Source organism: Emydura macquarii, unplaced genomic scaffold, assembly GCF_026122565.2.
Source record: "Emydura macquarii macquarii isolate MOO-44397 ecotype Brisbane River unplaced genomic scaffold, CSIRO-AGI_Emac_v2 contig_3534, whole genome shotgun sequence".
NCBI classification, from domain to species: Eukaryota; Metazoa; Chordata; order Testudines; family Chelidae; genus Emydura; species Emydura macquarii.
In genome coordinates, this window is record NW_027133671.1 from 1,067,601 (window position 1) to 1,092,231 (window position 24,631).

The 24,631-nt window shown below is 43.7% G+C and overlaps 1 protein-coding gene across 3 annotated transcripts in view; it reads left to right on the top strand.

Annotated features, from left to right (window-relative positions):
• TEDC1 (tubulin epsilon and delta complex 1) overlaps positions 1–24,631 on the top strand; it is a 146,108-nt gene that overhangs the window by 119,383 nt on the left and 2,094 nt on the right. The gene's annotated exons all lie outside the window — the stretch shown is intronic.

Sequence of the window (24,631 nt, forward strand, 5' to 3'; positions counted from 1 at the left end):
TGGTCAAGACAGACCTGGTACACTAACCTGTCATGGCTTGCAACATGCCCTCCAATCCCTCTCCTGGCCATTCCGCACCCCCTCTTGCAGAAAAGAGGACATACCCTACATCCCAACTTGAGGATTCTCCACCGCAAGACATGGCTCCTGTGTGGTTCCAACACCTAGAAAGCTCTTCTTCACGCAAGATACAAAAGGTTCTGCTGCACAGCAGAAAGTCCTCAACCTGATGTACTTACCTGCAAAAATTGTCCAGATTTGGTGTTCTTCTCAACACATCTCCCCCACATCTGTGACTCTTCCACATATCCTAGATTATGCATTGACTCTAAAGAAATCAGGTCTATCTCTAAGCTCTCTCAGGGTCCACTTAGTGGCTATGGCAGCTTTCCACTAACCTGTTGAGGGATACGCAGTGCCGTGTCATCCAACCACTAAAAGGTTCCTCTCAAGAGGTCAACCTCTTCTCATAACCTTGATGTCCCACTCCCATGTGGGATCTAAATCTGGTACTGGAAGGGCTGATTTAGGCCTTCCTTTGAACCCAGGGCAACCTGTTCACTGATGTACCTCTTCACGAAAATGACCTTCTTGATAGCGATTACCTCAGCCAGAAGAATAGGAGAGGTAGCGGCTCTGATTCCACATTCCCCCTACCCAGTATTGTTTCCAGACAAGGTTACATTCAGGTCTCATCCAAAATGTATCCCTAAGGTAACTTTACCCTCCCCATTTCACATGGACCAGTTGATTCACCTTCCAATTTTCTACCCTAAGCTTCACCAATACAACAGGAAGGCTATATTACTTACCCTAGATGTCAGGAGAGCCATGGCCTTCTACTGGACAGGAATAAGACTTTCAGGAAGTTCCATAGGCTTTTTCTTTCCATGGTGGAAAGATCCAAGGGCTCACTAATATTAGCCCAAAGGCTCTCCAAGTGGATCTTGAATTGCATCAGACAGTGTTACCAAGTTCGCAGTATGACCCCTCCAGAAACTGTTCGTACACACTCCACGAAGGTTGATCTCTTCCTCCATTGCTTTCTTCATGAATGTCCCTATCTCAGAGATCTGTGAGCGGTGACACAGGCATCAGTCCACACTTTCTCAGAACACTATACAAATACTGGGGACTCTGCCCCCAACGCTACCTTCAGCTCCACAGTACTGTCATCTGTAACTAACCCAGCTCCGAAGGCCCTACCCTTCAGAAGTGTTACTGCTCGGGAGTCATCTTCAGTGGAGCACCACTAGAGATACTACTTGAAGAAGAAGAAGTTACTCACCTTGTGCAGTAATGATGGTTCCTCAAAATGTGTTGTCCCTATGCGACACTCTACAGCCCACCCCCGTCCCCTCTGTTTGGGAGTTCTTGTTTATGACTCTCCAGTAGAGAAGGAACTGAGGAGTGTTAGCTCGCACACACTGGCTAGCCTTGTGGCACAGCACGAAGAAAGACAGCGCATGTGCAGGCCTGACAGACACTGCTACTAAAGTTCCCTGTTCAGCAGAGCAGGGACGCAAGCACACCTACAGTGGAGCACCTATAGGGGGACACATCTTGAAAATCCATTGTTATTGCACAAATTGAATAACTTCTTATTATTGTCATCAGTGGGAGCTGGTGGGTTCTTAGTGCTTGTGGAAAACAGGCCACTTATTTATGTGCCTGAATAATGATTATGAAGCCTAAAATTTCTAAAAATCTTGGCCATGGTCTTTTACTGCCTTGTCTTCACCTGGATCAAGGAGCCAAAACCATACTGTTTCTCCCACTTTTCACTGGACCTCCATGTCAGCAGCACAGTTTATGTTGTTCCGCCCAAGGAGATCCTGCTGCTGTAGTAGGATACTAGAATGAAGACATCAAGGCAGGCTACAAAAGTCTCTTACACAGCCTGCTCACCCTCTCAGACCAATACTACCCAGTCACACATACATATGGACACGCATACAATCAGCACCATGTCCCCATAACCTCAAGCTTCATTCGCTTCTCCAGATCTCTTTCAAATGCTGCAAGTCTTGCACTGCTGTGACATATTACACCTCCCCTCAGGTTTTCTCCCTGAAATAGAATATTTAGTCCCCACCCCTATGTGTTGATTGTCTCCCCAAACCCTAACAGGAAGAACTATACCCAACTCATTCTGGACCCCTTGCCACTGAGGCTGGCATAAGAGATGACATAAAGTTAGGCTGTTGGCCGATCCATAATTTAATACCGTCAAAACTTCTTCACTCAGAACCACACCCAAAAAAACTCTTAACACACAAACACCTCAAAACTCACTCTTCCTCTGAGCCCAAACACAACCCTCTGCCTCCCTCCCCCAGAAAAGTAACAAAATATTTTTCCTCCACGTCCAGATGTAAGCCCCAACCCTAGTTCCCTGCTACTGACCATGATGATGGAGAGGTCCCTCACCTCCAACTTGGCTTGTTTGAACATTTTTCCATCAAACTGTTTTGCAGTGAAAAATTGGTTTTTAACAAAACAGTTTTTCTCAAAACGTGTCGGCTCTCAAGCTTACACGGAGCTCTTCTGTACTCAGAAGATTCCTTTCTCATTGATTCCTGAAGAAGGTGACCCTCTGCTGTAGACCAAATAGGTACTTTGGAACTCTGCAGCTTCCCTTTCAGTTTGTTTTGGAATGATAGTAAGTGCACATAGGAGCTTGCTTTTGAATAGTGAATGTCTTACTTAAAATGCATAAGATAGAGATGCATATATTGCACACTAATTGGAAGTCCTGGCAAAATTCGGGATGCAGCTGCTTGTATAATGATATATTCCATCAGTGGCTGTAGCTCAGCTTTACAACTCTTATAAAATGTCTTCACAATTTACAGGGCAAATAAGGCTGCCTAACAACATTAACTTTGGAGCATCTCTTTCATTTATTCCCCATTAATTCCCAGGGCCTAAATTTATAACTACTTCTGTACATTACTATTTGCTAGAAAGTAGTAGTTATATCAACATTCCCTTAGCCATCATCTTTATCATCAACCAGGGGAGTTTTCTTCTGTATACAAATCCTAAACAATCTTGTTGTTGCTTCTGTGGCTTTGTTTTCATTGGCAAACAAGTGCACACATCACCCTCCTCTCCTAAATGAAAACCAGTTTGGATTTATAGTAGCATGTGAGTGTTTTTGTGAATGTTTTTCTAGAGATTGGCTTTAGGTTGGGCAATAACTAAAAATCATTACCCATTACCCACTCATTGCTATTAAGTTCTCTGTGAGAAATAAGTGGAGGACCTCAAAGCAAGACTCAGTGGAATATGTACACATCACAGAAAAACCCACCAAAATCAAGAAAGTTGTTGAAAAATTGGAAAAGATTCAGAGATAAGCTATAATAGTGATTCAGGGTCTGGAATACCTGCTTTAGAGTGAAAGATTAAAGAAGCTGTTTAGTTCAGTGGTTCTCAAACTTCATTGTACCACAACCCCCCTCTAACAAAAATTTCTACATGACCCCGGGAGGAGGACCGAAGCCTGAGCCCCAATGCCCTGGGTGGGGGGCTAAAGCCAAAGCCCTAGGGCTTCAGCCCCGAACAATGGCAGGATGGGGGGCTGTAACCTGAGCAGTGGGGCTCAGACTTCAGCTTCAGCCCCAAATCCCAGGAAATCTAATGCCATCCGTGGCGACCCCATTAAAACAGAGTTATGATCCACTTTGGGGTTCTGACCCACAATTTGAGAATCTCTGGTTTGGTATCTTGATCGTGATCTACTAGATGGAGAATTGATTTCTGATGGTGGAGGGCTTTTTAATACAGTAGAAAAAGACATAGGGAGATCCCGTGGTCGAAGCTGAAATTAGATAAATTCAGACTAGAAACAAGGTACAAATTTTTAACCATGGGTGTAATTAACCACTGGAATAATTTTACCTATAATTTACTCTATCATTTGGAATCTTTAAATCATGTTTGGATGCTGTTAGGACACGCAAGACTTTGTAACGCGAAATCAGTATAGTTTGACAAGAGCAAGGCCCTAAAAGCAATGCTAAGCCAGAAAAGCTAGAGTTAAGACCTCTCAGGAGCAAAACCCAGACGCTGCCCTCTGCCCGACCTTAGGCCAAAGGAGGAAGTGCCTTGGGGTCTGGAGCATCCTGAGACGGCCACAGACATTTGCTAATGCTTGATAAGCTAAAAGGTCCCTATTTTAGTAATAATAAAGGAGAAGTAAGACTATGACTGAGTTCTCTTTGAAGTAAACAACTAACGTCACCTTATTCCAAAAGGTCCCTAGCTAACTACCAATAGACTACTAGCAACTAAGTGTTAAGGCCCAATCCCTACTGGGATTGAGATATACGTCATGTATTACTGGGTAAAGCTTGCTGCAAGGTGAGGGGGGAAAAGGGTATATCAATCCCCTGAGAGCCTCCCCAAGCGGAGACTCCCCGAGACTCCGTGGAAGCCACAGCGGATGCCTCGGCCAGGATGGTTCCCGTACGTCACCCGCTTATCAGAACGAAGTATGGGTCTCCCTCGTTCTTGGTGATAAGCGTCCCTGCACACACTTAAATAAGGCTAGCTTCTTACATCGATGGGCCCCCAGGAGTATATTGCTGTAGGTATCCTCTTGGCAGGTCTCTTCCTTGCTTAAGGTTCACTTCTTTGTTCACTAACTGCAGCTGCTGCTGCGGTTGCTCAGCTTATGTGCTACTTTATATCCTTGTGGTTAATTGTACTTTCATTGTACTTTTCATCTTAAGGCTTGTGCCGGAGCTGCAGTTCCTGTATGGTACAGGACTCCCGCTCCTCTCTGTCTTTCTTATGCTATCTCAGGTAATAAATAAGCACTTTTGACATCCTTTTGCCAGTGTGCTTCCATTCCGCCACCGAGATAAAAATACGGAACACTACAGATGCCTTTCTAAAAGATATATTATAGTTAACTGGAAGCAATTGGGTCAGTGTAGAAATTACTGGATGAGTATGTTGTACTAATTTTGATGGAATAAATGGACCCAGAGAGTCAAAGTTGTTACCATGACTTTGTCACGGTACAGTAATAAACAGTTAATGTGGATCAGGGTTTTGTGTACAGAGACTGAGCCTGTTTACTCAGACCATGTCAAACACACTATTAAAAATCTCTATTCTTTAACAGATGATGCAGAAAGAGAAGGAAAAACAATTAAAAGCATTTGAAATATAAAGTATTGAATGAGGCTTTCATTTTAACAATATCCCTTATTCCCTTTCCCTTAAGCAGTGGAAAGCTTTCAGGAAAAAAAATGGTTTTCTGACAGTTTCTTAGATGGTATTAAAGATGGGAATCACTGTCCTTTTTGAGGGAAAAGAGAAGTTAGTTGAGATGGTCTGGAGCTGTTCTTGCTGCTGTTTTTAAAGTCTAATCCTTCTTTCTTTAAAACAAAACAGGTGAAACACACACCAAAGGAGTGAGAAATGAACAGCAAAGATAGAAAATTTAGCTTCTGTCTCTGGTGCTGACTCTTGCAATCTCCCGGCTCGAGAAACACAGGCACAGCACATGGTCTTGTCTCAGCCTCTCCAGATCTCGCAAACTTGTACCAGTGTCCAGCTATTTTGGGCATTGCTTTTAATTGCTTCTTTGGTCACCGTCTCACTGCAATGTTGCAAAAGATGCAATACTGGCCGGCTAAACCAGACTTTTATCAAACAGAATGCAAAATGAGGGGGACAGGAAAGGGAAGAAATAAGGTGATGAAAGAAAATGACACACAAGGGAGAGAGTGATAGCAAGAACCAAAGTTTCACATTCCAGGTGGTATTCAGGATTTAGCTGGAACCAGGGGAGGTGACAGTGTCATCTGGTTTCTCTCTGGCCTGGTCTGTTCTGGATGCCTTTCAGGTCAGGATGATGAAGGTCCAATGGTGTCACAATGGATCCCGGGCTCCCAGGAGATGGTGGGGTTGGCAGCTCACTCCATTCTTTCAGCTTGACACCTAATTTGATCCTCCCTCTGAAGTTTTTTCTTCTAAGGACCCCAAATTATACCTAATTTCTGACCCACCAGTTTTCATTTCTAGTTGCTTTCCTGTCCCACATGTCTTTTTACCAGACATGATGTAAACACATTCAGTGAGTTATACCTGTAGGCCTTTTATTGACAATCTCAGCAGAAGCCAAGGATCAATTCTTCTGTGGATAATAGAGGTGATCTCTCTGGGACAGAGGAGATGCATACAGGCAGGGCAGTTTTGCACCGCTGTTGCTCATGCTGCATCTGTTCTGTAGCTAAATTAGAAAACATCAGTCTCAAGGGATGCTAATCTGGTCTTTCACAAATGGAAAATTCACTGCAGATAATGGTTAAAAAGAAAACGTCAGTGCTGATGGCAAAGGAGATTCAAGAAGAGAGAGTTTGAGTCACAATAGTGACTCCATAGGTAGGATGGTCATCATCATTGATCTTTTGAGTTGAGGATGATCTTGTTCACCGGTTTTATTTTATATAGGCTCTTTGGTGATTGAGGAGTCTGATCCTTGAGCTGTAGACTCGTTGGCAGACATTGCAAGTGGTGTTAGGAGGCAGGGTTGGGTCACGATTTGTGCATGACAGTTGTCTGTCCTTTCTTTTCTGGCATTGTTCTGCAGCCAGGGCAAGGCGATTTTCCTCAAAAGTTCCTTCTTTGACAAGTCTTTGCCAGTTAGCAGATAGTTGGGCTACTGTGCTGATACCACATCTCTTGATGTTTGTCTTGAGGAGGTTTTTAAAGCATTTATTTTGGCCTCCCTGTTTCCTTTCTCCTTTGGTGAGTTGGGCATAAAGCAGTTGTTTCGGTAGGTGTGATCAGACATACGCACACAGTGCCCGCTCCATCTCAGCTGATACTGGATAATCAGGGGATAGATATTCACCTCTATGAGGACACTGACGTTATTGCAGTGATCCTCCCACTTTATGTTGATCTTTCGAAGAAAGTGCTGGTGTTCCAGGTTTTTTAGGTGTTTTCTGTGGGTGACCCAAGTCTCACAGCCATAGTCGAGAGTTGGAATTACCACCACTTTGTATACTAAAAACCTAGTGTGTGTTTTGATGTCACAATTGTTGAGCACCCAGTGAGACAGTCTGCCAAAGACAAGGCTGGCACAGCGGATTCTGTGCTGAATCTCGACATATGTGTTTTCGCTCTGAGAGATGGCTGCCAAGATAGGTAAAGTGTTCTACATTTTCTAGTTCTTCTCTGTCAATGTAGATCTTCCTTGCCGTGTCTGATGATTGACCGTGAACACGCTGGTGGAGAACTTTTATTCTGCTGATGTTTAGGGTTAACCCTTAGACTTCTGTATGCTTCAGAGAAGCATTGGGAGTAGTTTGTAGATCCTTCTTTGAGTGTGCAACTACAGCACTGGAGTGAGTTTATTGTTGCTGATGTCCCTTCAGTTCTGGCACGGAGGCGAGAGAGGTTGAAGGGGTTGTCGTCAGTCCAATATTGGATGCCAGTGCCCTGTGTGGCAGGTGGTCTTGGATTAGTGTTGTCATAGCTGCTAGGAAAATAGGAAGAGAGTGGATGCCAGTACACACCCTTGATTTACACCAGTTCGGATGGCAAAGGGCTCAGTAGTAGAGCCACTGCACAGGATGGGGGCAGTCATCCAGCCATGGAGGAGTCTTACAATGGTGGTAAATTTGCTTGGGCAGCCAAACTTTGACGTGATTTTCCACAAAGCCTCATGGTTAACAGAGTCAAAGGCTTTGGTCAGATCAATAAAGGCCATATACAGCTCCTGGTATTGTTCTTGACTTTTTCCCTTGATCGGTCTAGCTGTGAAAATCATGTCGATGCTGCCTCTTGATAGTCTGAAGGTAAGGTGGTAACTTGCTCTCCACTATAAATCCAGTTTGACAACATCTTACCACACTTCCTCAGAAAAAAAATTCTGCCTGAAATTTCACATATTTTCTTATAGCCAAGAAGCTTTTTTATGGGAAGTTGGGGGTTAAATGGACAAGATATTTTTGAGAGATGAGAGTTTGGAAATAGGAAGTATTTGACATGGTGAAAAGCTCAACATTTCTGTAATGTCATATTGTGTCTCAAAAGCAGCTGTGTGGAAACTCCACATTCATGTTTTGTCTAGAACAGTGTTTCTCAATTAAATTTGGCCACGGAACCCTTTTGAACTCGATAAATAATTGCGGAACCCCCCCAAACTCTTAACAGTATTTTTACATATGGGGCCAAAAAAAAGTCGAAATAAGCAAATTATATAACAAATTTCAAACAACTGGATCAGCATTTCTCACTTAGATTTTCCTTACACTCCATACTCTCCGCCGAAAAATCTGGGATATCATCCCGTTTTCAGTGGCGCGGAGAACAGCTGCTCACGGAACCCTAACGGTATTCCCGCGGAACACCAATTGAGAAACATTGGTCTAGTATAACTATTGCATTTGAATATTTTTCTGAAGGTCAGGGTTTTAATTTTTGAGATAGTCACTATTATCTATTATTACTTGAGTCTCGTAGACTCCACAGGGTCCCAAGCAGCAGTTATAAACTCTGCCAGGAATAGTGGGAGTTGCCAGGTTTTGAGCTTCTGTGGGGTTAATAAGCTCGCCACAGATTCCGCTAACATGCTGGCTTTCACTGTTCCTTGGAGCACACTGTTTCTCAATCTATGTTCATGGGTGGGAAAGGAATGTTTTTATAACAAAGACTTAAGGTGAGTTGTTCCAAAAACTACTAATATTTTTGTCAGGAGAAATAAATCATTGTCAGAAAAGTTAATAATTGTTCTTTTCTGAGTGCTTGCTCATGTCCATTCTCAAATTAGGTGTACGTGCTCCACATGCACCAGTGCTGGAAATTTTCCCCCCTACTAGTATCTGTGTGGCCGGCTCTGGTGCCCCCTGCAGGAGCAGCACACATATGCCAGTATATAAGTGCTGCTGGCCCCCCTTCCTCTCAGTTCCTTCTTACTGCCTGTGATGGTGCTGGAATGCTGTCTTGCTTCGCAAGATCTCTTGTTCAACCCAGTGGTTTCAATCATCTACGTGTATATAGTTCTAGTTTTACGCTGTAAATAGGTTCTTAGTGTTAGAGTAAATTTAGTCTCCCAGAGACGGGGCATGCCCTGGTCTCCGGGTTTCAAGCCCTGCACTTTGTGTAAAAAGCTGATGCCAATCAGAAACTTGTACCAGAGCTGTCTCAAGTGCTTAGGAGAGGCCCATGTGCAGGACAAGTGTAGGATTTATAAGGGATTCCGGCCCCATACCAGAAAGGACCGGGATATTTGGCAGAAGGCTATCCTGATAGAGTCGGCTCTTAGAACAGAATCAGAACCCAGCCAGTCAGACTTAAGTCCGAGCACATCAACTTCGGTGTGGAGTGCCCTGCCAGCAGATGTCTTCTCGGCACAGACCAACATCCCCGGTGCCAAAGAAGAAACCGTAGAAGGCACAAGGGGAATGGGAGCATTCGCTGGTGCCAAAGAGGGACAAGAAAGGCACGGGAGACCCAGCGAGACCTGAGTTGAGCCATTGGTCCCACAAAACTCTTGGAGAGTCACCGATACGGGTTCCAAGCCCTGGCCCAGACCCACCACCGACTCCTGGAAGCAGCAAAGTCTCGGCTGTGATGCCGTCGAGGGGGAAGCCGGTGATGAGACCCTCACAGTGCTCTCCGACGCCAAGGCAACGTTCTCTGGCCCGTGAGCGCTCTCTGGATCCACAGTACCAGCATGAGGAACGGCACCGAAAGCGATCAGTCTCAAGCCACTGGTCTCCAGTTTCCCGACACTGGGCTACGGCGGAAAGGCACTGATCTCCGGAAGACTATTGGTCTCTTGAGACCTGGCACCAACCTTTGGCGTACCAGCATAGATCCTCAACTTCACAGCCCACGTCTCCAAGCCCATACAGGAAACCGAAGGACAGGAACTGGTCACGGGAAGCGAGACGTTCGAGCTTCTGGCACCGCTCCCTGACACCAGAGCGTCTGCACTCCCCTTATGGGATGAAACGACTGTCCGCATCAGCTCCACCGTGGTCGTCATGAAGCAGTTGAAACTTGGAGATGGGGGAAGTGAACCTGCCAGAGGGACAGTTCACCACCACAGCTGCGTGTTTCCCCATGGCAATTTTGGAACCCATGAGGCTTCCACCCACCCCATGGGATCAGAAGGGCATTCTATGTCTGGTACCTAGGACATCAGTGGCAGCTTGCCCAGTACCATCTCTGGACGTCCATTCAGACCAGGAGAGGAGCACGTCGGTGCCAGGGGCTACCCCTACAAGGGAGGAAACTCTGCCGGTCTCTTCCTCCTTCTCCCCTGACATGGCCATAGCGGGACCGTCAACAGCTGTCCCACTAGATGATTTCAGAGCTCACCAAGAGCTCCTCAAATGAGTGGCCTCCAACCTAGAGCTCAAAGAGGAAAGGCTGAAAGAACCCACAGATGACCTGTTTGGCATCCTGGCAAAGGCAGTTCCATCCAGGGTGGCCCTCCCAGCTCAAGAGGGTGTGGTGAAGCTGACAAAGACCCTCTGGCAGACCCCGACCTCCCTGCCATTGATATCTAAGCGGGAGGAAAAGAAGTATTATGTCCCTCCTCGGGGTCGTTAGTAGTAACAGCAGCCAACGAACGGAATAGGCAGGGACACATGAGCTCTACCCCAAATAATAAAGACATGAAAAAGTTTGACCTTTTTGGGCGTAAAGTTTATTCCATGTCTACTTACAACTACACATATCTAACCAGCAGGTCCTGCTAGGTAGATATGATTTCAACATCTGGCAGTTGTTGGAAAAATGTGCGGACTCCCTGCCTCAGGCCTCCAGATAGCCCTTCCTGTTCCAGGAGTTGATTTGTAAAACTGCAGCTGAATGTAAAAAAAACTCCACATTAAACATTGTACAGAAGATACAGTTTATAGGGGCATATTTGGAGTCATTGACAGCCAGAGCCTGCCTTCCCAAAATCTCATCAAGTCTGGTACGGGCAATTCAGGGAGCCCTCGAACCACCATAAGAAATTGTCTTCAGCTCCTGGGATACTTGCCAGCTTGCACCTTTGTGACTGATCATGTAGGCTATGTGTCCGCTGCTTCTGGAGTTGACTCAAAACAACCTTTTCTCTAGTCAGACACACATTGGACAGGCAGATAACAGTTCATCTACAAGCGAGTAACTCCTTATATTGGTGGATGGATCAACTCAACATCTGTGCAGGCATTGTTTCTGTCACCTAGTCCCATCAGTGACTTTAACAACATATGCATTGCTGTTGGGATGGTGTGCACATCTCAACTCACAACTCAGGGTAGATAGACAACTCAAGAAAGCAGTCTCCATATCAATCTGGTGGAGCTCAGGGCTGTCAGAAGTGCTTACCTTCTTTTCCTACCTCTCATCAGGAGCAAATCAATCAGGGTCATAATGGACTATGTATCTTGAATGTTCTTTATTAAAAAACTGGGAGGAGCAAGATCCTCCTCCTTGTGCACTGAAGCCACAAAACTATGGAACTGGTGCATAGCTCAACAGATCCACATTTCAGCAGTCTACTCTTCCAGGTATTCAGAACACCATACTGATATCCTCAGCAGACACTTCTCACTGGATTATGAGTGTGAGTTAGACACTTAAGTTCTCCACCACACATTCCTAAAATGGTGAATGGCTAGAGATGGATCTCTTTGTGTCCTCTTTTCTGTTCAAGAGAAGATCTGGGCCATCACTCCTTGGGAGACGCCTTTCTTCTATCTTGGAATAAGAGTCTGTTTTATGTGTTTCCTCCACCGCCACTGATTCTAATAGCGATGAACAAGATCAGACAGGACTGAGCCAGAGTTATCCATATACTGCCGACCTGATTCAGACAAGCTTGGTACCCTTGCCTGCTTCACCTGTGTATCCAACCGTCATTCAAGCTCTTGACCATTCCCTGAGGACTGGAAAAAAGCAAATATAGGGCCCATCTTCAAAAAAGGGAGGAAAGAGGATCCAGGGAACTACAGACCGGTCAGCCTCACCTCAATCCCTGGAAAAATCATGGAGCAGGTCCTTAAGGAATCCATTTTAAGGCACTTGGAGGAGAGGAAGGTGATCAGGAACAGTCAACACGGATTCACTAAGGGAAAAAGTCATACCTGACCAACCTGATTGCTTTCTATGATGAGGTGACTGGCTCTGTGGATGTAGGGAAGGCGGTGGATGTGATATACCTCGACTTTAGCAAAGCTTTTGATACTGTCTCACACAGTATTCTTATCAGCAAGTTGAAGTATGGGTTGGATGAATGGACTATAAAATGGATAGAGAACTGGCTAGAGCATAGGGCTCAACGAGTAGTGATCAATGGCTCCATGTCTAGCTGGCAACCGGTCACAAGCGGAGTGCCCCAGGGGTCGGTCCTGGGTCCGGTTTTGTTCAACATCTTTATTAATGATCTGGAGGATGGGGTAGATTGCACCCTCAGCAAGTTTGTGGACGACACTAAGCTGGGGGGAGTGGTAGATACCCTGGAGGGTAGGGATAGGATACAGAGTGACCTAAACAAACTGGAGGATTGGGCCAAAAGAAATCTAATGAGGTTCAACAAGGACAAGTGCAGAGTCCTCCACTTAGGAAGGAAGAATCCCATGCACAGCTATAGACTGGGGACCGACGAGCTGGGCAGCAGCTCTGCAGAAAAGGACCTGGGGGTAACAGTGGATAAAAAGCTGGATATGAGTCAGCAGTGTGCCGTAGTTGTCAAGAAGGCTAATGGCATATTGGGCTGCATTAGGAGGGGCCATTGCCAGCAGGTCACGGGAAGTGATTATTCCCCTCTATTCGGCATTGGTGAGGCCGCATTTAGAATATTGTGTCCAGTTTTGGGCCCCCCACTACAAAAAGGACGTGGAGAAGTTGGAGAGAGTCCAGCGGAGGGCAACCAAAATGATTAGGGGGCTGGAGCACAGGATTTATGAGGAGAGGCTGAGGGAACTGGGCTTGTTTAGTCTGCAAAAGAGAAGATTGAGGGGGGATTTGATAGCGGCCTTTAACTACCTGAAAGGGGGTTCCAGGGAGGATGGGGCTAGGCTGTTCTCGGTGGTGGCAGATGACAGAACAAGGAGCAACGGTCTCAAGTTGCAGGGCGGGAGGTCTAGGTTGGACATTAGGAAAAAGTTTTTTACTAGGAGGGTGGTGAAGCACTGGAATGGGTTACCTAGGGAGGTGGTGGAATCTCCATCCTTAGAGGTTTTTAAGCTGAGGCTTGACAAAGCCCTGGTTGGGATGATATTGCTGAGGTTAGTCCTGCTTTGAGCAGGGGGTTGGACTAGATGACCTCCTGAGGTCCCTTCCAACTCTAATATTCTATGATTCTATGATTCATCTCCTGTCACAGGATGCATGTCGTGTCCTTCATCCCAGTTCTTCATCCTAGCAGTTCTGTGGGTGAGGGTGTGGCTCCTCGATGGTTCATGGGGTTAGAATCCTCCTGCTCTACAGAAGTACCACAGGTGTTACTGAATAGTAGAGAGAGGTCAACCCACACTACTTACCAGCAGAAATGAAAGAGCTGTCACTACCTCCTGCCTGATTTGGTGCTATTTTCAGTCATCCTGGATTATCTATTGGATCTTAAGAAATCAGGGATATCAGTTAGTACGATTAAAGTCCATTTTACTGCAATACCTGTTCTCTGTTGCATTTATCTATGCAGACTGCCTTTTTAGTAGCCATCACTTTGGCCTATAGGGTTGGGGACACTAGCGCCTTGATAGCTGATCCCCCTCTTTACTGTGTTCTTCAAGGACAAGTTCTCTTTACATCCACACCCTAAATGCTTACCTAAGGTTCTGTTAGAGTTCCACCTTAATCCATTCATCTACCAGTGTTTTTGCCAAAAATCACATAGGAATCCATTTACATGCCCTGAATATTAAAAGAGCATTTATGTAGGACGAAGCAATTTAGGAAGTCACCTAGGCTCTTCATTTCCTTCGTGGATACATGGAGTCCTCAGTCTCTACTCAGATACTACCAAGATGGATATCTGGATGCATTATCACTTGTTATAGTTCTATGGGCATTCATTCCCTCCTCCCCCCAAGAGTGGTAGCACATTCAGACAGATTGCAAGCAACATCTATGGCATTCCTAAGAATGTACTAGTTTCTGAAATATGATGGGCTGCTATATGGATTTCAGAACGTTTGTTTTTGAAACACTATGCCCTGATCCATGCTGTCAGATCTGATGCTGCACTTGGTTCTGCAGTACTGTCTTCTGTTCTGGACTCTGTTGCAAAGCTCCCTCCTTCATCTGGGGATACTGCTAAAAAGTCACCTGAAGTGGGTCACCCATAGGGACACTACTCAGAGAAGAAGAGGTTACTCTCTTCGTGAAGTAAGTGCGGTTCTTTGAGATGAGTCCCCCCTATAGGTGCGCCCTCCTTTCCCTCTTCTTTGGACTGTTCCTTAGGGGACGTTTGGGTGGAGAAGGAACAGGGTGGTTCACCCGTGCACCCCTATATAGCCTCAGTATCCAGCATGAGGAGGCATAGGGCACGTGTGGGCTGAACAGGCACTGCTAACAGAGTATCTCCGGTCAAGGGCTTGAGAGGTGCATGCGGCTGAAGGGAAGCACCCATAGGGACATGAATCTTGAAGAAGAAAGTGAGTAACCTGTTCTTCTTTTATTTCTCTAGGATTCTTCCTGAATCTGTCTGTGTTTGGAGAATAAATTGCACGAACACACCAATTCAATAGTTAATGAATTTGTGATATATTTACATTTCAAGTAAACTCATAAGTATTAATCATAGAAATATGAAAGCAGTAGTAACTAAATTAGTTCCATGAAAATCATAAGTAATGCCTATGTTCTAAAACATCTATTTTAAAAAAAAACCATAAAGGAAACAATAACATATATAGTTCATAAATGTTAAAGAGGAAGAGCAGAAGGTTTCCACTGTTAAAATAAAAGCATGAATTTGGATAAAGTCTTACAAACACTTCCTAATCTAAGCATCTTCTGCTTTCATATCATTTTGATTCAGCTCTTGGAGGCTTTTTAGTAAGCTCACTGGTTAAAAATTTATTCCAGAACTTGTGCAGTGCTGAAAATCTCCAAATGAGAGAGAGCGTTTGTTGTGGCTTTGAGATTAGTCTTGTTAGGGAATGGGAGGAGGAGAGGCCTAATTTTTATTACCTTGTTTTTATTGCTTGAACAGATAGCATGGAGCTTTAATCAACCATTTTACTCCCTTGTTTAAATTAAAACCAGTTCTCTCTTAACAAGCAAATTGTGGATGGTTATTATTCTGCCCTTGAGAAAAGAATTAATATTTCTCAGATGCTTTTGCTGTGAGCATGGGTTTGTCCTTTTATTTCGCCTTTCAGATAAATGTTGGAACTGATCCATGGTCAAATCTCGGGTACAGTGTAGTGAGATTCTTCCCCCCCATCAATGAGCATTTAGGGAAATCCAGCCACCCTGTAGTGCAACAGAACCAGTGCTAATTCTGCTGTGCATATGCAGCAGGCAGGGCACAGGGAGTAGAACTGGGTTAGAGGAAATCTGCCGCTTTGTAAGCCCTCTCTTACCTTCCCACCTTGGATGGGCCATGGATTGGACTAGCTTCTGCAGAGTAGCTCTGCATCATACAGTTCCCCAGCTCCAGACATGGCTACCTGAGCAGGAGCTAGGCCCCTGAATGACTAAAATCTGGTCAACATTTTAGAAAGCAAAAAAGAGGTTTCTGTGGGTGAACGAGAAAGTAAATTATCAGTAGTGACTGCAGGAAGGCCAGAAGAGAGAAGGTTTATGACCTGGGTCTCTTGCTTTTATTAGCTTGGCATTGTCTTTTTTGGGAGAAAATAGGCTGTAAGGGTTTCCCAAAGGGAACTTTCCTGCTTGTTTTATACTTCTTTACTTCATGAAATAAAACAATAAACCATAAAATATTATGAGCTAATATAATCCATAATCAAATGTATATGCCTATATGATCTTGTGTGTATCTTACAGCTCATTAATATGAAGTTATGGCTTTACTGTATCACACTTCTCACACAAATTGATGCAGCAGAATAATTTGTGAGGCTTCCTCCTAACATAACTGTTTGATCTATCTGTGATATTTCCAGAGGGCCCATTGCTACAGCAAATACTATTTGCACTGAGTTGTTTATAGTGAACTCTACTTTTCCACTTTCCTGGGTTTGTCAGATTTATTTCTGCCTCCCTCTTCTTTCATACTTGTTGCTGTAATTTCTTCAATTATTGCAGGGAGGTTTTTCTTACAGATGCTTGGCAAATGCTTAGCTCTCAGTTCTGTTGTTGGTTGTAGTGTGTTCCAGAGTCAGGGACTTCTCAAATGACTCCCTGTATTTCTGGTTTTGGCAAACCTAATCCTGCATCCTCTTCACTCCTGTGTTTCAGAGGAATAGAGCTGTTATGGTGGGTGTCAGTGCTGAAGCAGTCTTCCATGTAGTTAGGTTCCAACTTGTTGAGGACCTTAAAGACTAAGAGCAAGGCCTTGACTAGGGACCAGCAGATGAAAAGTGTGGCAGGATGAAGGCTCTGCAATCTGGAAGAGCTGCAGTCAGAGCTTCTTAAATGAGCAGGAATGGAGTGTCTGTCAAAGTTTATGTATCCATGGTGGCTTATCATCTTGTTCCCTCACCTCTGCTCAGCACTACTTTACACATTCGCATATGTTCCTTCTACATATAGTTGGAGTAGTGGGTGGGGTGGGGTGAAGTGGTTTACACACACAGGAGAGAGATTGGTTTATATGTGAGTGCTGTCTATAAGATGTTAAAAATTTTCCTTTATTCTTTTCTAATATAATTTTCAAGTAAATAATTAAAAATAATGTGAATAAGAAAGAAAACATTCTGGAAGTAGAAAAAGAAATTCCTAGACACACAGCTGTAAGGCAGAGTTCATGTTGAAAATACTTCCGTCAATTTAAACCAATATGATTCGAACATTGCAGTTATTAAACACAAATGTTTGAAAATCAATAAGTTAGAATATTCAAACTTCCATGTCCAAGTCTGGAAATACAGTTTCCAACACTAGCCTTAACTCTAACACCTTGTCCTCCAACATCCATTTATCTAGGTTTTTATAATACATCCATCACCCGTCCCACAGCACCTCTGACTATAGTAACTCAGTGCTATCTAATGTGGCAGAAACAGATTTTTATTTCTTTATAATTTTGACTGATAATATTAGATGTTTATTTTTAAGCATTTTTTCAGTTTTTATCAATTTAAATGTTCACAGTTATGGGAAATTCTGATGCAGATCAGACAATTTTTAATGGCAGTCGATATTGAGATTCAGAAAGTAAAGCTTTATAACTGTTACAACACAGCAAAAACAACGAGAGTTCTGTGGCACTTTAAAGACTAACAAATTTAACATTTGCAGACACAAGCTTTCGAGAGACTTCAGTTTTCTTCTTCAGATGCAGTAATACAGAAAATAGGTAACACAGAGGCATCTTATAGATATCCAGGTGCATTGAGAACAATGGGGGAGGTGGAGTCCCCCCGCTTCGTCACACGGTACTATTGTAATGCATGTATTCAATAGGCTGAGAGTTGTACATTTTTTCATGTCATAGGCAGTGGGGCGAGAGGAGGATCAGTGATAGTGAGGGGATGATGACCAGTGGAGGTGGAACATAGACTGTTTTTAAGCTTGCTGCAGTTTGTTTTCTGAACAGCAACATTCTAATATCCTTATATAGTTTCCTGCAAAAGTCCTGGGAATGGCTGCAGCAGGTAAAAGAGAATGCAGTTTAAAAATCAAAGGAGTGAGTCTTCTCCCAGAACGCCCCATCTACTCTTGGAAGTGACACTAATTAATATTATCACTATCTTTTCTTAAACTGGCCACAATCCACTTGCAGATTAGAAACTCTCCCAGCCACCCACACACGTCCTTTCCCATGATGGGAATTCAAAGCTGCTCTGCTACATGCTGCACTGGGTGGCACAGAATGGGAAGGAGGCGAACATCCCGCAGTGCTGAAGGAACAGGTCCAAGACTATTTAGAAGGATTGGACATACACAAGTCCATGGGGCCGGATGCAATGCACCCAAGGGTGCTGAGTGAGTTGGCTGAGGTGATTTCAGAGCCATTGGCTATTATCTTTGAAAGCTCATGGCAACAGGGGGAGGTCCCTGAGGACTGGAAAAAAGCAAATATAGGTCCCATCTTCAAAAAAGGGAGGAAAGAGGATCCAGGGAACTACAGACCGGTCAGCCTCACTTCAATCCCTGGAAAAATCATGGAGCAGGTCCTTAAGGAATCCATTTTAAGGCACTTGGAAGAGAGGAAGGTGATCAAGAACAGTCAACACGGATTCACCAAGGGAAAGTCATGCCTGACCAACCTGATTGCTTTCTATGATGAGGTGACTGGCTCTGTGGATGTAGGGAAGGCAGTGGATGTGATATACCTTGACTTTAGCAAAGCTTTTGATACGGTCTCTCACAGTATTCTTATCAGCAAGTTAAAGAAGTATGGGTTGGATGAATAGACTATAACATGGATAGAGAACTGGCTAGAGCATAGGGCTCAATGAGTAGTGATCAATGGCTCCGTGTCTAGCTGGCAGCAGGTCACAAGCGGAGTGCCCCAGGGGTCGGTCCTGGGTCTGGTTTTGTTCAACATCTTCATTAATGATCGGGAGGATGGGGTAGATTGCACCCTCAGCAAGTTTGCGGATGACACTAAGCTGGGGGGAGTGGTAGATACCCTGGAAGGTAGGGATAGGATACAGAGTGACCTAAACAAACTGGAGGATTGGGCCAAAAGAAATCTGATGAGGTTCAACAAAGAAAAGTGCAGAGTCCTCCACTTAGGAAGGAAGAGTCCCATGCACAGCTATAGACTGGGGACCGACGAGCTAGGCAGCAGTTCTGCAGAAAAGGACCTGGGGGTAACAGTGGATAAAAAGCTGGATATGAGTCAGCAGTGTGCCCTGGTTGTCAAGAAGGCTAATAACATATTGGGCTGCATTAGGAGGAGCATTGCCAGCAGGTTGCGGGAAGTGATCATTCCCCTCTATTCGGCATTGGTGAGGCCGCATTTGGAGTATTGTGTCCAGTTTTGGGCCCCCCACTATAAAAAGGATGTAGACAAGTTGGAGAGAGTCCAGCGGAGGGCAACAAAAATGATTAGGGGGCTGGAGCACAAGACTTATGAGGAGAGGCTAAGGAAACTGGGCTTGTTTAGTTTGCAAAAGAGAAGAATGAGGGGGGATTTGATTGCAGCCTTTAACTACCTGAAAGGGGGTTCCAGGGAGGATGGAGCTAGGCTGTTCTCAGTGGTGGCAGATGACAGAACAAGGAGTAACAGTCTCAAGTTGCAGTTGGGGAGGTCTAGGTTGGACATTAGGAAAAAGTTTTTCACTAGGAGGGTGGTGAAGCACTGGAATGGTTTACCTAGGGAGGTGGTGGAATCTCCATCTTTAGAGGTTTTTAAGCTGAGGCTTGACAAAGCCCTGGCTGGGATGCTATAGCTGAGGTTAGTCCTGCTTTGAGCAGGGGGTTGGACTAGATGACCTCTGAGGTCCCTTCCAACTCTAATATTCTATGATTCTATTTGGGCTACCATGTGAAACTTGAATAAGCTGAGATGTTAATTTGTCTTTCTGCAGCTGGAAGGCAGTCAGTTCTGTTGACAATTGTTATTGAAAATGATCTAAATAATGTCATATAGTGGTGCCTAACCCTCACCGCTTCACGATGTCTCACATGTTGACCCAGTTCTGTGTAAGCAAAAGGAGGATGAATGGGAGCTGCATGACTGTCAGTTTGGCCTATTTCTGAGCAAATTAAATACTGATGTGGCCACCTAGTCCCTCTCAGGATCAGCCATTAAGTTCTAGGGACCTTGTTTCCAGCAAGATGCAGACAAATGAGGGAGTTCAAAAAAGCTCAGCCAAAACTAATAAAGGGCTAGAAGAGCTGATTTCTGGGGGAAAATTAAAAGAGCTAAATGGGTATACCTTTTCCAAGGAATTGCTAGGAGGAGAGACTAGGACTGTTTATATTAGGAGAGGAGAAATGACAAAATAATGAATGGTCTAGAGGAGGTAAATCAAGTGCTCCTAGTTACCGTCTCTAATGCCACAAGAATAAGTGAACATTCAATGAAAGGCAACACATTTTAAAAATGGTAAAAGTTTTTGTGTAGCACAATCCAGGATTTCCCTGTAGGATATTGAGCAAATCCAGGGTTATGTTAGATAGGGTAAAATATTTTTAGAAGGGCCATATGGCCCTGATCCTGCAAGCAAGCAGGTGCTTAACTTTACTCGCCTGAGTAGTCCTGTAGTAATTTCATCTAGACCACATTTCCCTAGTTTGTTTATGCGAATGTCATGTGGGACTGTGACAAAAGCCTTACAAAACTCAAATATATATCACATCCACTATTTCCACCCATTCGTTATGCCAGTAACCCTGTCAAAGAAGGAAATTAGGTTGATTTGCATGATTTGTTCTTGACAAATCCATGTTGATTATTACTTATAACCCTGTTAGCATTTAGGTTCTTACAGATTGGTTGTTTAATAATTTGTTGCAGTATCTTTCCGGGTATTGAAGTTTGGCTGATGGTTATAATTCCCCTTTTTACAGATAGGTACTATGTTTGCCCTCCTCCGGTCCTGGGAGACCTCACCTGTCCACCATGAGATTTCAAAGATAATCGCTAACAGTTTCAAGGTGGCTTCAACTAGTTCCTTAAGTACCCTAGGGTGAATTTCATCAAGCCCTACTGACTTGAATATTTTGTAACCTGTTTTTTCCCTTTTTTCCTGTACTAATCTCTTGTAAAGTGTCACTGTGAGCTGGTACATGCGTGCTTTGCTCCATTCCAGAGGTGGCTGAATGTCACTGGTGGGTGATGTATTCTCTGGCTGGTTCTTTAAAACACTATGGGCTCCTTTAGGGTGAAGTGGGCTCTATAAATGTAGAAACTCTGATTATCACTTTATTTTATTCAGAGAGGATGCACAGCAGCTGTCATACTGCGTTGCATAGAACATTGTGAATTTCAGTTGCAGCTGGTAGATCTCAACTGAAAGGATTCAGAATCCTGGACTAGATGAGCCATTTATCTGATTCTGATGAATTATAATGCTGAGGATCCTTATCTTTTTAACATATTTGTTTAATATAAAGTGGGGGTCTGCTGAGATTGTTTTTAGTCCAGAATAATCAGGACTTATAACTAATGGGAAGCACAGAGAGCCTAAGGAGCAGCAATTAACTAAGCAGACAGGAGGAGGCTGCTGAAATTTCCTTGAGCCTGCAAGGTGCAAAAAATGAGAAAAACAAACTGCACTGAGGTCAGGTAGCTCACCTTCATGCTTGTTAACCAGTAAAATTTCTAGACAGCAACTAGTGCTTTCTGCAATTCATGACTGTGGACTTTGCAATCCAATCTACTCATTATCAAAAACTTCAGCCACCACCTCAGTGCAAAAAAAACCAAACTTCACTTCCTAATCCCTTCCAGTCCTAAATGACATAAGTAGTGCTTTGAAAACCTCCCTTTTTTAATTCATTTAGCACTGCCTCAGAAAGTTAGGGGCCTTGCTGCAGAATTTAGGCACACTTTACTAATAAATATACAGGGTCTTTCCCATGGTAGAATGGCCGGTACTGTTGTTACAGGTTTACCGTATTGGCTGACTTGCAGATAGAATAGTGGTGTTGTATGTGTCATAATGGCAGTAAAATTAAACATTACTTTAATCAATTGAAATTCAATGCCCTTTGTACTGGAATGAACAAAATATCCCAAGAAGTGCTGTAAATCTATCATGGTGTCATCCGTAGCAGTTAATAAAAATTCTCTCCTTTTGGATAGTAAAGAGCATGAAAAAACAAGTGTTCCATTTAGAAAATGCCAGGCCAGCAAATGTCCTGCATGAGCCTGTCATTCCAAAGTAACATGGTTTGCACTCCAGTTATACAAGTAATAGGAACATTTCCCCGCCAGTTTTCCAAATTAAATTCCCTGTGTACAGACTTCACTTACCGTTTATTCACATTAAGCAGAGAGAGACCAGATAGCCCATGAATTCTTTATTTTTTCAGTTCGGTTCCTAAATCTGTGTCAGAATATTGGTCCTCAGACATTCTTTTAGCCAGGATATGTTCAGGATTCAACTTTGGGGGTGGGGGTGTATGTGCACACGTGTGCTTGTGAGTGTGCATGTGCGTCCGTGTGGTGTTTTTGTGTTGTTCTTTGCACAAGACCAAGTCCTTCTGTACTTGAGCACGTTAACAAGCACACGGGCCAATTTAGGAGAAGACTCTGCATTGATAAAGCACTTTGTGTGTTATAAAAATTCTGAGGAACTTTTCCTACTTGATTTCACTGCTAATATTAGAAGGAGGTGGTGCTCACTTTGTACGAGTGTGGAGAGGATAGATTAATTATCCGCGGAGCACTTTAAGATAATCCGATGAAAGGCTTGATATAAATGCATTGGGTGCAATCCTGGCCTTTTGCCATTGACTTCAAGGGGGCTAGAATGTCAGCCAGTATCAGTATGGGAGAGGGATTAAAGGGAGTTTAATTTATCATGGGGAGGGATAAATACAATTTTCAAGGCTCCATTGGTTGGAATACTTAAAAGTAGATTAGACAAAATGCTAGAAAATGTGCTCCAGGATGTAATCCTGTAGTGGGCACAGAACACAGCTCAATGGCTTATTAGCTCTTTCATCTTAAATATTTACACTTCTGTTCCCAAACTCTTTGTTATCTGGTAGATAAGGTTGTTCAGTCTAGTCCAAAGGAAATGTACTATTCTGCACATCACTTTTTTATGAAAAATATGGGAATCACTAGCTAAGGTTAACTAAATAGTGCTGGCACCAATACACCTCCAAGAATGGGGAGGTTTAACTTAACTCTTTCCCTGGAGTGATAACCTGGATGGAAAACCCACCAGAAACTCTCACACAACCTTATTGTTCCATCTATGTTACACATGATATAAGCGGAGGGAAATTCCACAAAGAAACCTAGAGCAATTTGATAAATGGATTATCGTGCATAAGAATGTAAGAACAGTAAGAACTGCCATATTCTGTCAGACTAATGGCCCATTTAGCCTTGACAGTGGCCATTTCTTGAGCTTCAGGGGGCATGTACAGAACAGGGCAATTTTGGAGAGCTCTATCTCTGTCTTCCTCCTCCCAGCTTCTGTCAGTCAGAGGTTGAGAGTCACTCCAAGCATGGAGTTACTGCATCCCTGATCATCTTGGCTAATGGCCGTTGTTGGACCTATCTTCCATAAACTCACTTAATTCTTTTTTTAACCCGGTTATGTTTTTGGCTATCGCAACATCTCATGACAGTAAGTTCCACAGATTAATTATGTGTTGTGTGAAAAAGTATTTCTTCTTGTTTGTATCAAACCTGCTGCATGTACCTTTGAATATGTCACATACTCTTGTCCACTACCACACAGGTACTTTTTTCTTAACTTGAAAATTGGCTTGTTTGCAAATATTTTGCATATGTTTGCAACTGCTTTAAATTTTTACTTGTGGCCTCTTCCAAATTTCATTACACTCTTACAGCCTATTGAGGTGAGGGATGGATGCTCTTTGGGAAAAATGGGACATTGTCACCAGCAGCAAGACAAATCTGTCAGCAGTCTCTAATGAGAACTAAAGGGCCTATAGGTAGCTGTTCCTATCCCCACTGTTTAGCAGCCAGCATCAGGGACTCTGGGTCTGTATGCCACAGGGATCTATTTGCAAATTAAAGCAACACTGTTAACTAGAAGGCAATTAAATAATATACTGAAACAGTGTGGTGATGTCTAGCCCAGTAAAAAGAAATGTCACTCTTCTGGAAATCCACCCCATAGTAGGTGTGATTGGTCTCTTAGGCTGACACACCTTAAGTCAGAATCAAATATAGGGAATCCCAGCTCCTGTAAGTGAACTCTGTGGATAACAACCCACAGTGAGCAGGGACTAAAGAGTGTGTGTAATTGTATCCAAGACTTTGAGTGAAGCTCTACTAGGCACTTGTTGTAGAGAAAAAAAGAATCCTGGCTTTGAGGTGGGAGTGCTATAAAAAGGTTTTTTGCTTAAAGGGCAAAGAGTTGATATTTGCATCAAATGCATGCTGTGCAGAAAAGTCCCTCTCTTGTGAAGGCACAGAGTTCAACAGCAGAACCAAGTCATTATACTGAATGACTTACTGATGTAAGCACAGGAAGACAATCAAGCCCTTGGGGTGATCCAGCTCCAACTTTGAACAATTCTAGTATTTCCTATTTTTTACCAAGTCCTGTATAGAACTTCCAGGCATTTTAATTTTATTCTTCTAAATATGAGCACTAATGTATTGTCGTCAACATTGGAGAGCGGTGGGCTGTCTCCTGCTCTTCTCTCCCTTCACAAAATGCATGCTCTGGAAACCAAACCAAAGGAAGCAAACCTGGCAAAGATAAATTGTGGTAAGAAGATATGTGCATTCCATTGGCAGTGGGTGTCAGGAGTCACCAGACACTGTTGCATAATCTTACATGTTCTTTGCCCCAGTGTGTGAACAATCTCTGAATAAATGCTGTGCTGTTAGTTTTGTGATGCATAGTCTATTTGTAGGAGC